Below are 11,975 nucleotides of genomic sequence, written 5' to 3'. Positions count from 1 at the left end.
AGCCCTTGAGTAAGAGCTAATGTATCTATCGGTTTGTTGGGCAGCTCCAGCCCGGAGCTGTCCATAGCCAGCCTCTTATGAGCTAGAGGGTCGACGTGCATCTCCTTTGTGCCACTTTTAGATGGGCTGGACGCAGTATCAGCCAAGTCCGGGTCGATGACTTTCTTGGCGTCCTTTTCTTTGGTTGGTGTACGATGCTTTTGACTTTGCTTGTCGTTGCTCCTGTCGAACTCATCAGCTCTTGGCTTGTTCGGACCATCTGCGTATAACCAGCTCCCAAACTGAGCAAGCTTTTCATACCGGACCAAGTAGACTTGCCTTGCCTCACCTCTAACAATACTAACGAATTTTGTGAGAGGTCGACGGATGTCATGACGAACCCTAACCCTCACATAATCACCCCGCGTGTTGCCGTTTAACCTCATCTCCAAGATCTCCCCGGACTTTTTCAGCAGCGATTCCACTATGTTCCTCCTGCAGAAACCCTCAGGGAGCTTATGGATCTGTAGCCATACTGGCATGTAAAGCATGGGGACCTCTTCTGCCTTAGTGAATCCATCATACAGACACATAAGTACCACCCAGTTCCTGAAGAGCCATGGACCGAGCTCGACCATACGCTCCCAATCCCCTAGGCACTCCGCCTGAACAACGAACAAATTTGGTCCAACGGGCTTGAACCTCACATGTTTCGCTGGATTCCAGGCTGCTCGCATCTCACGGTAGAACGCCGTCGGACTGAAAGTCTTCTCCGTGTGAACCCTAGCGAGGGCTAGCCAGCGGACACCTTCATTGATCACAGGGTCGTCCTCCTCAATCACCAGATCATCGAATTCCTCATCCTCTAAGTTAAGCTGCTCCATGAAATCCCCTAGATCTGACTTGCTTGCGGCGGCGGCGCTCCCACCACCACTCGTCCCAGACATGGCATCCGCCATCAGAACCGTCGCCGGCGGCCGAGCCGAGGGGCGTGCTCCGATATGGCACGAAAAGAAGGCTTCGATCTCTCGTTACCCAGCCGCGGTAGGGTTTTACGTCGGGTAGGAACTCTCCAGCGATGGGATCGCCAGAGAGGAAAGAAACCCTAGCCTTGGCGTAGGGGAAAAAAACTGATAATCGAGCTTGTATAGTCAAAACCACCCCTTCCAACTTTTTGGTTGCCTCTGAATAACATGATCAGTCAAAATCACTCAGACTAAATTCTTTTCAATTTATAACTTCCATAATCACATATTCAAAAGACACAAATTCATGATATCTACCACGACATGTATGTGATTCTATTTTCAGCGGTGCCACATTTCCGTGGGAGGAGCGGTCCATGCCATTGTTCTTCAACCGATTTTACCTCCGTGTAAGCCTCCGGTCCCTGTTCGCCGCCCTCGTACATCATGTCGGCGGTAGCCATGGTCCTCATCATTGTGTAATCTGTGGGCAGCAGATGGAAGTACAGGTACAGGCAGCCTGCTCGAGTTGATCTTCAAAGTAACCAGACAATACCCCGGACGTTGCTGCGGGAATCTTGTTAAAGAAGCATAACTAAATACTAAATAAACAAAAACTAATGTATGATTGTTTTGCATGACTTGTTTCCCTTTGAAAAGGATACACATGAATTGATAAGGCCGCATGTTTTGCATGAGTAAACTAATGCAAAAAAAGCAACTTATGACTTCATGAAATAAATGCTAAATAAATAAAATCTATAGAAAAGTATATTTTTGTCCCTCAACCTTGACGGAGTCTAGATTTAGTCCCTCAACTAAGAAACCGGGCAATTTGCACCTCAAACTTTTAATACCAGAAAAATTTGCGCCGGCAGGATGGTATTAAAAGTTTGAGATGAAAACTGCCAGGTTTCATAGTTGAGGGACTAAATCTAGATTCCGTCAAGAGTTGAGGGACGAAAAATATACTTTTTTCTATAAAATCTAATGTAAGAATATCTTGCATGATTTGGTTCCCTTAAAAAGGCATTCATGAGCTGATAAGGTGGCATATTTTACATTAGTAAACTAATGCAAAAAAGTAACTTTTTGCTACATCATGACTTAGTGATCTGGCATTGTTGCATGAAGAGGAAAATTAGATAATGGGGTGCAATTATTTAGGAATTGAGGATTAGAAAACTAACTAGAAATTAACCATGAAAAATCCAATGTGTCGCAGGTTTCTACTATCATATCTTATTAATGACATTTGATCATTTTTCCAACAATTAGAAGACTATTAATTAACGATATTAGACCATCTTTCCAACAACTAGAAGGCTATTACCAAGTAGGCTAAGCGTCCTCCTGGGTGAGGTTATCAACAAGTCGAACTAGCAGAGACTATAGCTCTAGTGTATTTGGTAGAGGTATAAGATAGGATGTGTACATGCTATAGGGTTACACAGGCACTAGAATAGGCGTGGTCTATGTGAGGGAAGGAGGAGAAAGAGGTAAGGGTAGGGAAGGATGTGAAAGGGAAGGAGGGGGAGGAGGAAGAGGAGAAGCGCGGGTGTTAAGTGGGTCGTGTCGGCAGATCAGGGACGCCCAAGTCCGAATGGATGACACAGATGGGGGCTCGGGCGTATCTTTCCTCCCCTCCAAGAATTGAACGCCAGCTCTGGCTTCCGGCACAAGATGGTCTCGTGAGCCTGTCCCCTCGGTCCCAAACGTTAGGAATGGCTTGGGACAGTGTTTAACAGGTAGCCAACAACTCCATAGGGAGACATCATACCTGCATAACTTAGGTAACGGAAAGAGGGGACATCCGAGTTGAGGACGGCATCATTCCGGCGTATCCATATTTACTAGCGGCGGCGCGGGAGCATGATGGTGAGGGGCGGGTGCGGCAGATGCAGGAACTCAGGGTAGCGTAGCCACGGTGTGCAGGTTGTAAACCTTAGGCGTCACCAAACCTACATCTATAGTGAATACAAGTCAAAGATTCGACGATTCCACATAACTAGTCAAGTAAGTCTGATGTATGATCTTAATCTGTATATATAGTACGGATCAACGTCATGAAAACTAGAGAGAGCCAGGACACTCAGCTTTGGCAGTGATTTTTGCATGAATTTTTCTATGTGTGAAGATATTGACAACACCATTTTCTATGCGCTTCTAGCTTTTTCTCATCGAACTACGCAAACTTTATTAAGAAATTAACATCCGATTACAATCACCCAACAAGCTACTCCCCCCGTCCCATAATATAAGACCGTTTCTGACACTACACTAGTGTAAAAAACACTCTTATATTATGGGACGCAGGGAGTAGAAGCGGAAGACCGGACTTACATCAAACCAACTATCAGTCCCCTTGAAAATGCTAGCACACTTCCCACAAAAATGAGCAGGGACATTCAGATCTCCCACATGCCCAACTGAAAAGGACACAGAAGTAGCAGCTATCCCCAAGCACCGGGGGTCATCCTCCTTTTCAAAAAAAGAAAAAAAAGATAGGTGCAGCAATAGAACGTGAATTGCTGCCCGACAACCAGAAGATACAACATATATAAGTGACATATCCCAGTGTGGCTATTGCTTTCTAAGACGCCATATCTCTGCACTGCCGTATCCGCATTCCCCTACGGTGCAACCTACTGTTCACGCTGAGAAAAAGTTTAGCTAGCTGATATTAAGCAATTGTATTTCACCATATAATCAATAGCCCAATCATCGTATATACGTATAAGAAAGCGTCACAAAGCACATAGAAGAAGAGATTAAAAAAACACATCTAGACATCCACGATGCAAATTTTTACATAAGCGAACACTTGGTCTACATCAGCTGCAAGCCACCCATTACTGTTCAGTCCAGCATTTATGTAAACGTTTTGTAGACATCGGGATTTTTTAATTCAAAGTAGGAATAGGTCAATGAAGTTACAAATGGGATTGGCCCCACCAAGTGATTGTAAGCCACACTGAACATGGACAAGAAGATGGAATCAATCCACTGACAGATCATTAACCTCCGGTTACAACTTTGTTGTTCCCAGTTACGACATGATTGCTCCCAGATACGGTATTATTGTTCCCGGTTACCATATTGTTCCGGCCGGATACAATATTGCTGCTCCCATTTACGACATGGCCAGTGTCACTTACGACATTATTGCTGCCAGATACGACATGGTTGCTACCAGTTAGGACATTATTGCTCCCAAATACAACCGTGTTGTTGGTCCCAGATAGAGTATTGTTGTTCCCAGATATGACAGTGTTGTTATCCCCAGATAGAACATTGCCACCCCCAGATCTGACAGTATTGTTGTTCCCAGATATGACATTTGCTTGTTGTTGGAGTGCTCTTCTGTTATGCTTCACAGACAATGGCATGTTAGTGAAAGCCATACCTGCTGAATTATCAACGGCGGTGAGGCCTTCGAGACATGACAAACCCTTGGGTACTTCGCCAACCAATGAATTATTTGAGATATCCAAGCAGCGAAGGTTGTCAAGCTCACTAATCCACGACGGATGGTGCCAACCAATTGGTTGTTGGCAAGGGTGAGCGACTTGAGCGCGCTACAATCAACGAGGCTAACCGGGAGAGACCCACTCAGGTTGTTTGCGGAAAAGTCAACTGAAGCAAGAAGTGGCATGCCGGAGAAGTTGACATGGGAAATCAGACCAGACACTACTAGAAAAACCCCTACTAATGGCGCACCTAATATGGCCATTAATGGCGCATCTGTGGTGCGCCATTAACAGCACGCCATTAATAATTTTTACTAATGGCGCACCACCTGGTGCGCCATTAGTATCTGGTATACTAATGGCGCACCTCGGGTGCGTCATTAGTATAGGCCAGGTACGCCATTAGTATGCCTCCCAGGGGCCATGTATACCCAGGTGCTTTGGCATACTAAAGGCGCACCACCTCCGGATGCGCCATTAGTAACCGCGGCATACTAATGGCGCACTGCCCAGTGATGCGCCATTAGTATGCACTGTCATACTAATGGCGCACTGTCATGTGATGCGCCATTAGTATGAATATTAGTTTTTTTATTTTTTATTTTCTGTTTTTTGCACAGGTTACAAAATGTATAATTTGACAAAATATAGACAGCACACATCAACAACAGATTCATCAAATACAATAGAAGATTAGTCTTTGAATACAATTCATCATATTAGTCTCCGAATACAATTCATCATATTAGTCTCCGAATTGAAAAGACCGAACAAAGATAGAACATTATATTACAAGTCTCGAGACCGCGAGTAGCGAGTCTGTCTTCACATTACAAGTCGATATCGATCATCTAAACTACCATCACATAGAAGAGAGCTGCGGTCATCACGATGAGCATCATCACGATGAAACTCGTCTTCATCCGGTTCCTCCAACGCTCCCTCCCCTCTCCCGCTAGATAGCGGGCGTATCTAGATTCGGCCTCGGCCCTAGTGGTGTACCCTTTGTAACTGTTACCGCTGAATCGGTGAACCTGTCTCCGACACTCCTCCCAGTCATCGTAGACTTCGGGAACCTTACCCTTGTACACGACATACGTCGGCATCGCTATGCACTAGCCAAACGAAACGTTAGTACCAATTCACAGACAATACATAAGCAATATATAAGTATGCAACAGAACGATCGGAAGAGAAAAACAAGACATTAATAGCATCGATTACATCTAAGTTGAACGACTCTCGAAACCAAAGAGACATACTACAAGTTCATTAAAGTTTAATTACAACATGAGCCAATCGATGTTTCAGAACTAGACAACTCGACTCAAGGGACCGGAGCGTGGATGAAGCCGCCGTCTATCGTGGGAGTCATGAAAGAACGGGCGTTGTCATCCTGCATTTGTAGCATTGTGTCGATGTCACTGTTGGACGATTGATTTCTGAGGTAGAACTGCCCCGAGGTACGAAGGACATCTTGATGGATGATTTCCGCAAACTCCGACTGGATGCGAAAGAATTCTTGTCGGAGGTCCGCGTCCTGGATTGCCGACACGCTCGCGGCCCAATCTTTGAGTTTACTTGGTAGCAGAAGTTGATGATGGTCCCGTATGATCGCCCGCATGTGATGGATGGCGTAGTAGGCACCCTTCTGACCGCCAGGCGGCTGCTTGACGCAGCAGAACATCGTATTGTGGGAGAACACGTGCTTGCCGTACTTACGAATAGGCCTGGTGAAGGTGCCTCCAGATTGGGCGTAGCCGGGGAGAACATCATCAAGAACCTTCTTGACATTTGTGTAGTCTACGTTCGACTGACGGTCCGGGTCGAAATACGTGGCCATGGAATATTTGGGGCTTAGGAGGATGAGCGTGCAACGTGTGTCACTACAGAAAACACAGAATGTTAAAAGAAAAACGATGGAAATGTAAGAATTCATATGTTACGGGCCGGTTGAGGGGAGGACTTACTCGGGAAAGTAAGGCACGAGGAAGTTATCCTTATCTTGGTTTGCCAGAATGACGCCTTCGAGGTAAGAACTCGTGACTTGCCGGTCCCCAGCGCTGCCCAAGATCTTGGCACGCATGTAGAAGGGGTCGACTATCACGATGTCCGGGGTCTTGTCGCGAATGATCCGCATCTCCATACTCAGCGAAAATAGCCGAACGAAGGTGTAGTGCAGCGGATGAAGGTTCAACATAGCGTGGATGTCATCAAAACGCAGGACGATCGTACGCCCGATGGAGTTATCCACAAAGCCCTTGCCCTCTGGCACCTTGGCCGCGAAAACTGGGTATGCCACATCCTTCTCTCTGAGACGCCGCTTCTCCAAAGCAAGAACACTGTCATGCAGACTCCGCATAGCACCGGTTGCAGCATTGAGCATATTTGTCGGTAGCATCGCCCTACCCGCCACATGCACCCTCCTCGAGATATCCTGCGGTGAAGGTGGCCCATCCTGAGCACGGATCATACTCGGTGCCGGCTGGCTCGCACCCTTCTTAGTCTTTCTTTTGCGTGCCTTCTTCTTCTCCTGTAATGGGACCGAGTTCTGCTCACAGACCGCCTTCTTGAGTGTGTTGGGGCTGATAATATTTCGCACCTTGCCTATCTGAGGCTCGGTGAAGTCGGCAGCTGGAGGCGTCTCCTGAGAGCTGAACGCCAGACGGCGCCTGTTGCAACTTGGCTTCTCCGCGGTACGAGCTAGATCGCACACGTCTTTTGTTGGGTTTGGTTCTTGAGAAGGAGGCCCCATGAAGTCGCCATCGTACCCATGCTCGGCAAAGTACTGATCAACATTGCCAAATGTATCATCATCGTCGTCGTCGTCGTTCTGATCCTGTGCCATATGCATGTTTGGATCTAGTGGCATAGGGATGTCCGGCACCGTTACGGCGGTCTTGCCATGGGGCCGACTTGGCGCCGGCACGACTGGCGGTGTTGTCTTTGGGGTGGTGTCCCCCGCCCCCAAACGAATCTGGCTCTTCGGCCAAAGCAGGGGCCAGCTCAGGCAGGCACTGAGGGTCATCACGTCTTCATCGTCGGCCCCGACGGGTCGAATCGGAGGTAACAAGTCGTCGCAGCCTGGCAGCACCCGAACCAGTTGAACCCTAAACAAGTTGGGTGGCATCTGGGTACCGTGGAACAAGGGGTTGCCCGGTTGAACGATTTTTCCCTTGGCGACATCGACCAACTCGTTGTTCACGAAGTGGAGGAGAGTGCACGGAACGTCGGCGGCGCCCTGCGAAAACATGTAGGGCGTCAGGGATGCCCAGTCAAAGGCAAGGAGATGAAGTCCTCGGCCGAGAGAGGCTTAATTAGTTACCGTGATGATGGCGTCGAGCTCGGCTATTGTCGAGGCACCGCCAACGGCGGGCGTGCAGTTGACGGAGGGGCCGCTTGCTGAAGAGGTGCCGGCCGGCGTACACCCGGGTGCATTAAGCTCCCGTGCCGGCGTCGGAGACACCAATGCCGCCTCCGCCGGAGGCACCAATGGCCCCGCCATCGCATTATGCGAGTTGCTGGCCGTGAAGCTAGGAATCGGGGGCGGCCCCTGTTGGCCGCCCGCAATCCACGCACTCAACCCCGAGATCAAGGTAGGCACAAGGGCGGTGATCGTCGCTCCGAGTCGTTGTTCCACTTGCTCTTGGACAATCTCCGGAATCCGCGCCACCTGTGCCTTGAGTTCTTGAACCTCTCGCGCCTGGCTTTCCGAGCTGGTCTTTTTCTCCTTCCGCACACCAGCGGTATAGTATGACCCCCATTTTGTCGACAAGCCTTTGCCGGCCACACGACCAGCTGACGTTGGCTTACTGAGCTTATCCTTGTTCTTCATTACATTCAACCCCCTATTTAGAGTGGTGTCCCAAGGGTTGCTCTTAGTCGACCCCGCGCTACTGCTTTCAGTCGCCTGCGGAAGGAATGTGAACCATTTAGAAATTTGGCTTCATTAATTAGAATGCAACCATATGGAGCTAATTACGCGGGGGTGTATTCCTTACCAGAACAAGCTCAAGCTGCCTGGTCTTCGGATCCGTGGTAAGCTCCTTTGTTTTCGGGTCCTTCTTGTACCGGGCCCTGACAAAGTTCCTGGTCTGCTTGTCACCGTATGTATCGAAGAGGGGCGGTAGGCCTTGCTCGGCATGGTCCGCCTCCTCCTTGTCCCATATAGGCTCCGCCACTCTGTAACCGCCGGGACCGAGTGTGTGTTCCCCTATGTTCAGCTCCCGCATTTGTTTCCCCCACTCACTTGATTGGGAGCTTGCGGTGCTCAAGCAATTGATCTTGAAGTCGTTGTAGTCATCTTCGGTGATTGAAGGATTTTTCTCCTTGATCTTCTGATAACTCTCACCTTTCTCGATCATTCTCTTCACATTGCTTTTCCAAGTAGACAGGGCCTTTCTCATCTTCGTGAGGGCAGCATTGTTCACTTTATTCCCTTTGAGGCTTGTGTTTTCAAATTCAGCGGGGAACTTGTATCGTTCGTGCAGCTTCGTGAAGAGGAGGTTGCGCAAATTCCCTCGGTCAGGATGCCTCAGGTTCTCGGTGTTGATCGAGACGGTGCTCCGGACAATGCACCCGAGCTGAAGCGAGTACCCCTTGACTATTCGTTCGGGCGCCGTTGGATTCCCGTTGGAGTCCACTTCAGTAACTTCCTCCTTGAGGGTGCGGAGCACGATCGGGCGCCGGTCCTTCCGTTGCCTCTTCGGTTGGCTGCCATCTGTGCGTGCGCCGCCATCATCAGTGGTGGCATCCTCGGCGGCACCATCAGTGGTGGCATCAGTGTGGTCATCCTCGGCGGCACCATCTGTGGTCTCAGGATCGGTGGGGAAGGCGGCGGCCTCATACAACTGAGGTTGTTCCTCCAGCTCCTGGGACAACTCCCAGAATGCCTTGCCGCCCGAACCCCCGGCCTCATCGTTGTGGGCCATGTTTCTCTCTAAATAGAAACAAAGTTTGGTCAAAAAGTTGGTTATTGTCAAGGAACAAGATCTCTAAGTTGACCAAATAACCTAATTCTCAGGGTAACCTAGTTCTTGAGGGGTGTGTCTAGAAAGTTGGTTGCTGCAAAGATACAACGTTGTGAGTTTGGTCAAATTGCCTATGATGTTTGTGATATTGCCTTGGATCTTGAAGGCACTGTTGCATGATGCAGTGGTACAGCCAGCATGGGACCTCATCTTTGCAGGCTAATTTTCTAGATTGTAACACTGGGATTTGTGCACAAGCTAAGCTAGCTAAGACAGTAGCTTCCTTGCAACCCATAAAAGACAAAGGAAAAGGGGTGAAAAGGGGGAGATGGTTAGCTTTGATGAGCAGGCAACATCTTCCTAACCCCCTTCTTCTTGTCTCCTCTCACTATCTCTCTCACACACATGGCAAGCAAGGGTGTCTGAGTGTGTGAAAAAAATACTAAACTAATCCAACCACTAAAGCAAATTAATTTTTATTTCGGTTGAGAATCGGGCACCTTCTAGGTCAAGAAAATTGGGCATGACCTTTGCTAATTTTCTTGACCTTGGAGTGCCCCATTTCTCAACCGAAACGGAAATTAATCAACGTTTCAGGAGAAAGGGGTCATTTTAGAAGATCACAAGTAGCAGCAGCATCACTTGACAAAATCACAACTAGCAGCAGCAACTCGCAGATAGCAGCAGCAGCATCACTTGACAAGTAGTACAGCAGCAGCAGCAGCAGCATGCATGCACTTGGTGCACAGAGTCCCATTTTCAATTTAGTTTCAGTAAAAATGCCACTAGCAAATACAGAGCAAAAATCCACTAGAAGTACACTGTAAACCCACTAACATTTACAGTGTAAATTCCACTAACAATTACAGAATGATAAAACAATATATTTATACTACAACATATATAAAGAAATCTCCGAGTATGGAGATCTTGTAATCAGAAGTAAACACAAGCAAGCTTCAATCCAGATAAAGGCAGTGGAGGCAAAGGCACTAAATCAAAATAGACACCTTAATTGTTTGTGTCCTACATATGTACACCGAAACAAGAATATTACTTTATACTGCAGCCATCACTGCAGCCTGAGCCTCACCCGTTAACTGTTGATTCCTCAAAAAACCAACCTCTTATCTATACTTACTAGTACTTTATACTGCCAAGCAAAAGAAGCGTTACCATCCCTCTCCCTGTTTAATCTCATAGCACAATGATAAAGTTATCTTGTCCTGGCCATGGGGAAGCACCAAAACCCAATGGAGCCATTTTTTTTGTTTTATGAGTTATATAAAAAATTAAATAGTTCCGTGGTTCAGGCATAATTTCCCTCATGTAGGATGGACGGGTGGCCAGGCAGGCTTGCTTAGTTTCATCACTCAGTGTAGCTAGTTGTCTATACTATCGACCAATAACCAGTTGACTTGATGATCATCGTGTTCATTTTTCTCCTTCACTTTCCTTCTGGTGGAAGCAAGGCATCACTGGTTCATTGTGCATGTATGCATCACTGGTGGAAGCAACCTACACAAAACATATATCACCAACAGGACGGGAAGCGTCTTATCAGACCACATATCATCTCATCTGATTGCAATCTACCTTCCAGTCTTTTGTATCCCCTCACCCTTTCCAGGAGAGACACAACTAATTCTCCAGTGAAAAACAATCAAAGGCAGACACAAATAATAACGCATTCTTCATACTAAAAACCTGTGAACCAAGAGCAACGATACAGTAAACTAAGCTAACATCACACCCGCTGGAAAATTAAAAATGCACAGCCCATCGTGTTGGCCAGAGTTAATCATATAACAATATGCTTCTCTAAATTATAGGAATCTGAGCAAAGCCACGGCAAGTAAAAAAAAAATCATGCTACAAGACAGATCAGACAACCGCAGTACAAATCATCTACACCCTGATATCCCCATCCTTCCAGGAGACTAACTAATCTCCAGTGTAAAACAAGACAGCCATACAATGTTCATACTAAAACCTCTGGTTACATGAAAAAGTGTTCCAGTGAACCAAGAGGAACAACTATGATGTGAGTGAATTAATCTAGGATGACACCACTGGAGAACTAAAAATACATAGCCCATCGTGTCGGCTAAAGTCAACCGTGGGATAATAAGGTGCACTAAAATTCATGCTACAAGACAGATCAGACAACCTACTGAAACAATATCAACAACAGGAAGCAAAGCATCTAGATGAACATGCAACTGCGGGAAGCAAAACTCGTCTCCATGCATACCTCTCGGAACACAGTATTCTCCAGGGGTAGGGGTCCTCTCACGAGTTCTCTTTGCCTGCAATTCAGAAGGTCATCAACGAATAGGAATTCAAATGCATGGATCATAACTCGAGGCAATGAATGAAATGTGCATCAAACTGGTCCTGGCGGAAGCTGAGTGCAAATTGTCATGCTCATATGGAGATGGGATGGGAGGAGGGAAGGGGATAGGGGTCGGGGAGGTAGCTTACCTTGGAGGAGCGGGCCGGGGTGGAGGAGGCGGTGTCCGGTGGTGTGGACGGGGCGGCGTCCGGGCGGCGGGATGGTGGTGTGGACGAGGCGGCGTCCGGGCGGCGGG

At 47.6% G+C, this 11,975-nt stretch overlaps 1 pseudogene; it reads right to left on the bottom strand.

Moving 5' to 3' along the window:
* Window positions 1-3,751: 3,751 nt before the first annotated feature.
* The window catches only part of LOC119312773, a 15,633-nt pseudogene continuing 7,409 nt past the window's right edge, over window positions 3,752-11,975 (bottom strand).

This window comes from Triticum dicoccoides, chromosome 5B, assembly GCF_002162155.2.
Source record: "Triticum dicoccoides isolate Atlit2015 ecotype Zavitan chromosome 5B, WEW_v2.0, whole genome shotgun sequence".
Classification (NCBI taxonomy): Eukaryota; Viridiplantae; Streptophyta; class Magnoliopsida; order Poales; family Poaceae; genus Triticum; species Triticum dicoccoides.
Note: the sequence above shows the minus strand (reverse complement) of the source record. Positions and strands in the feature narration are given on the sequence as shown.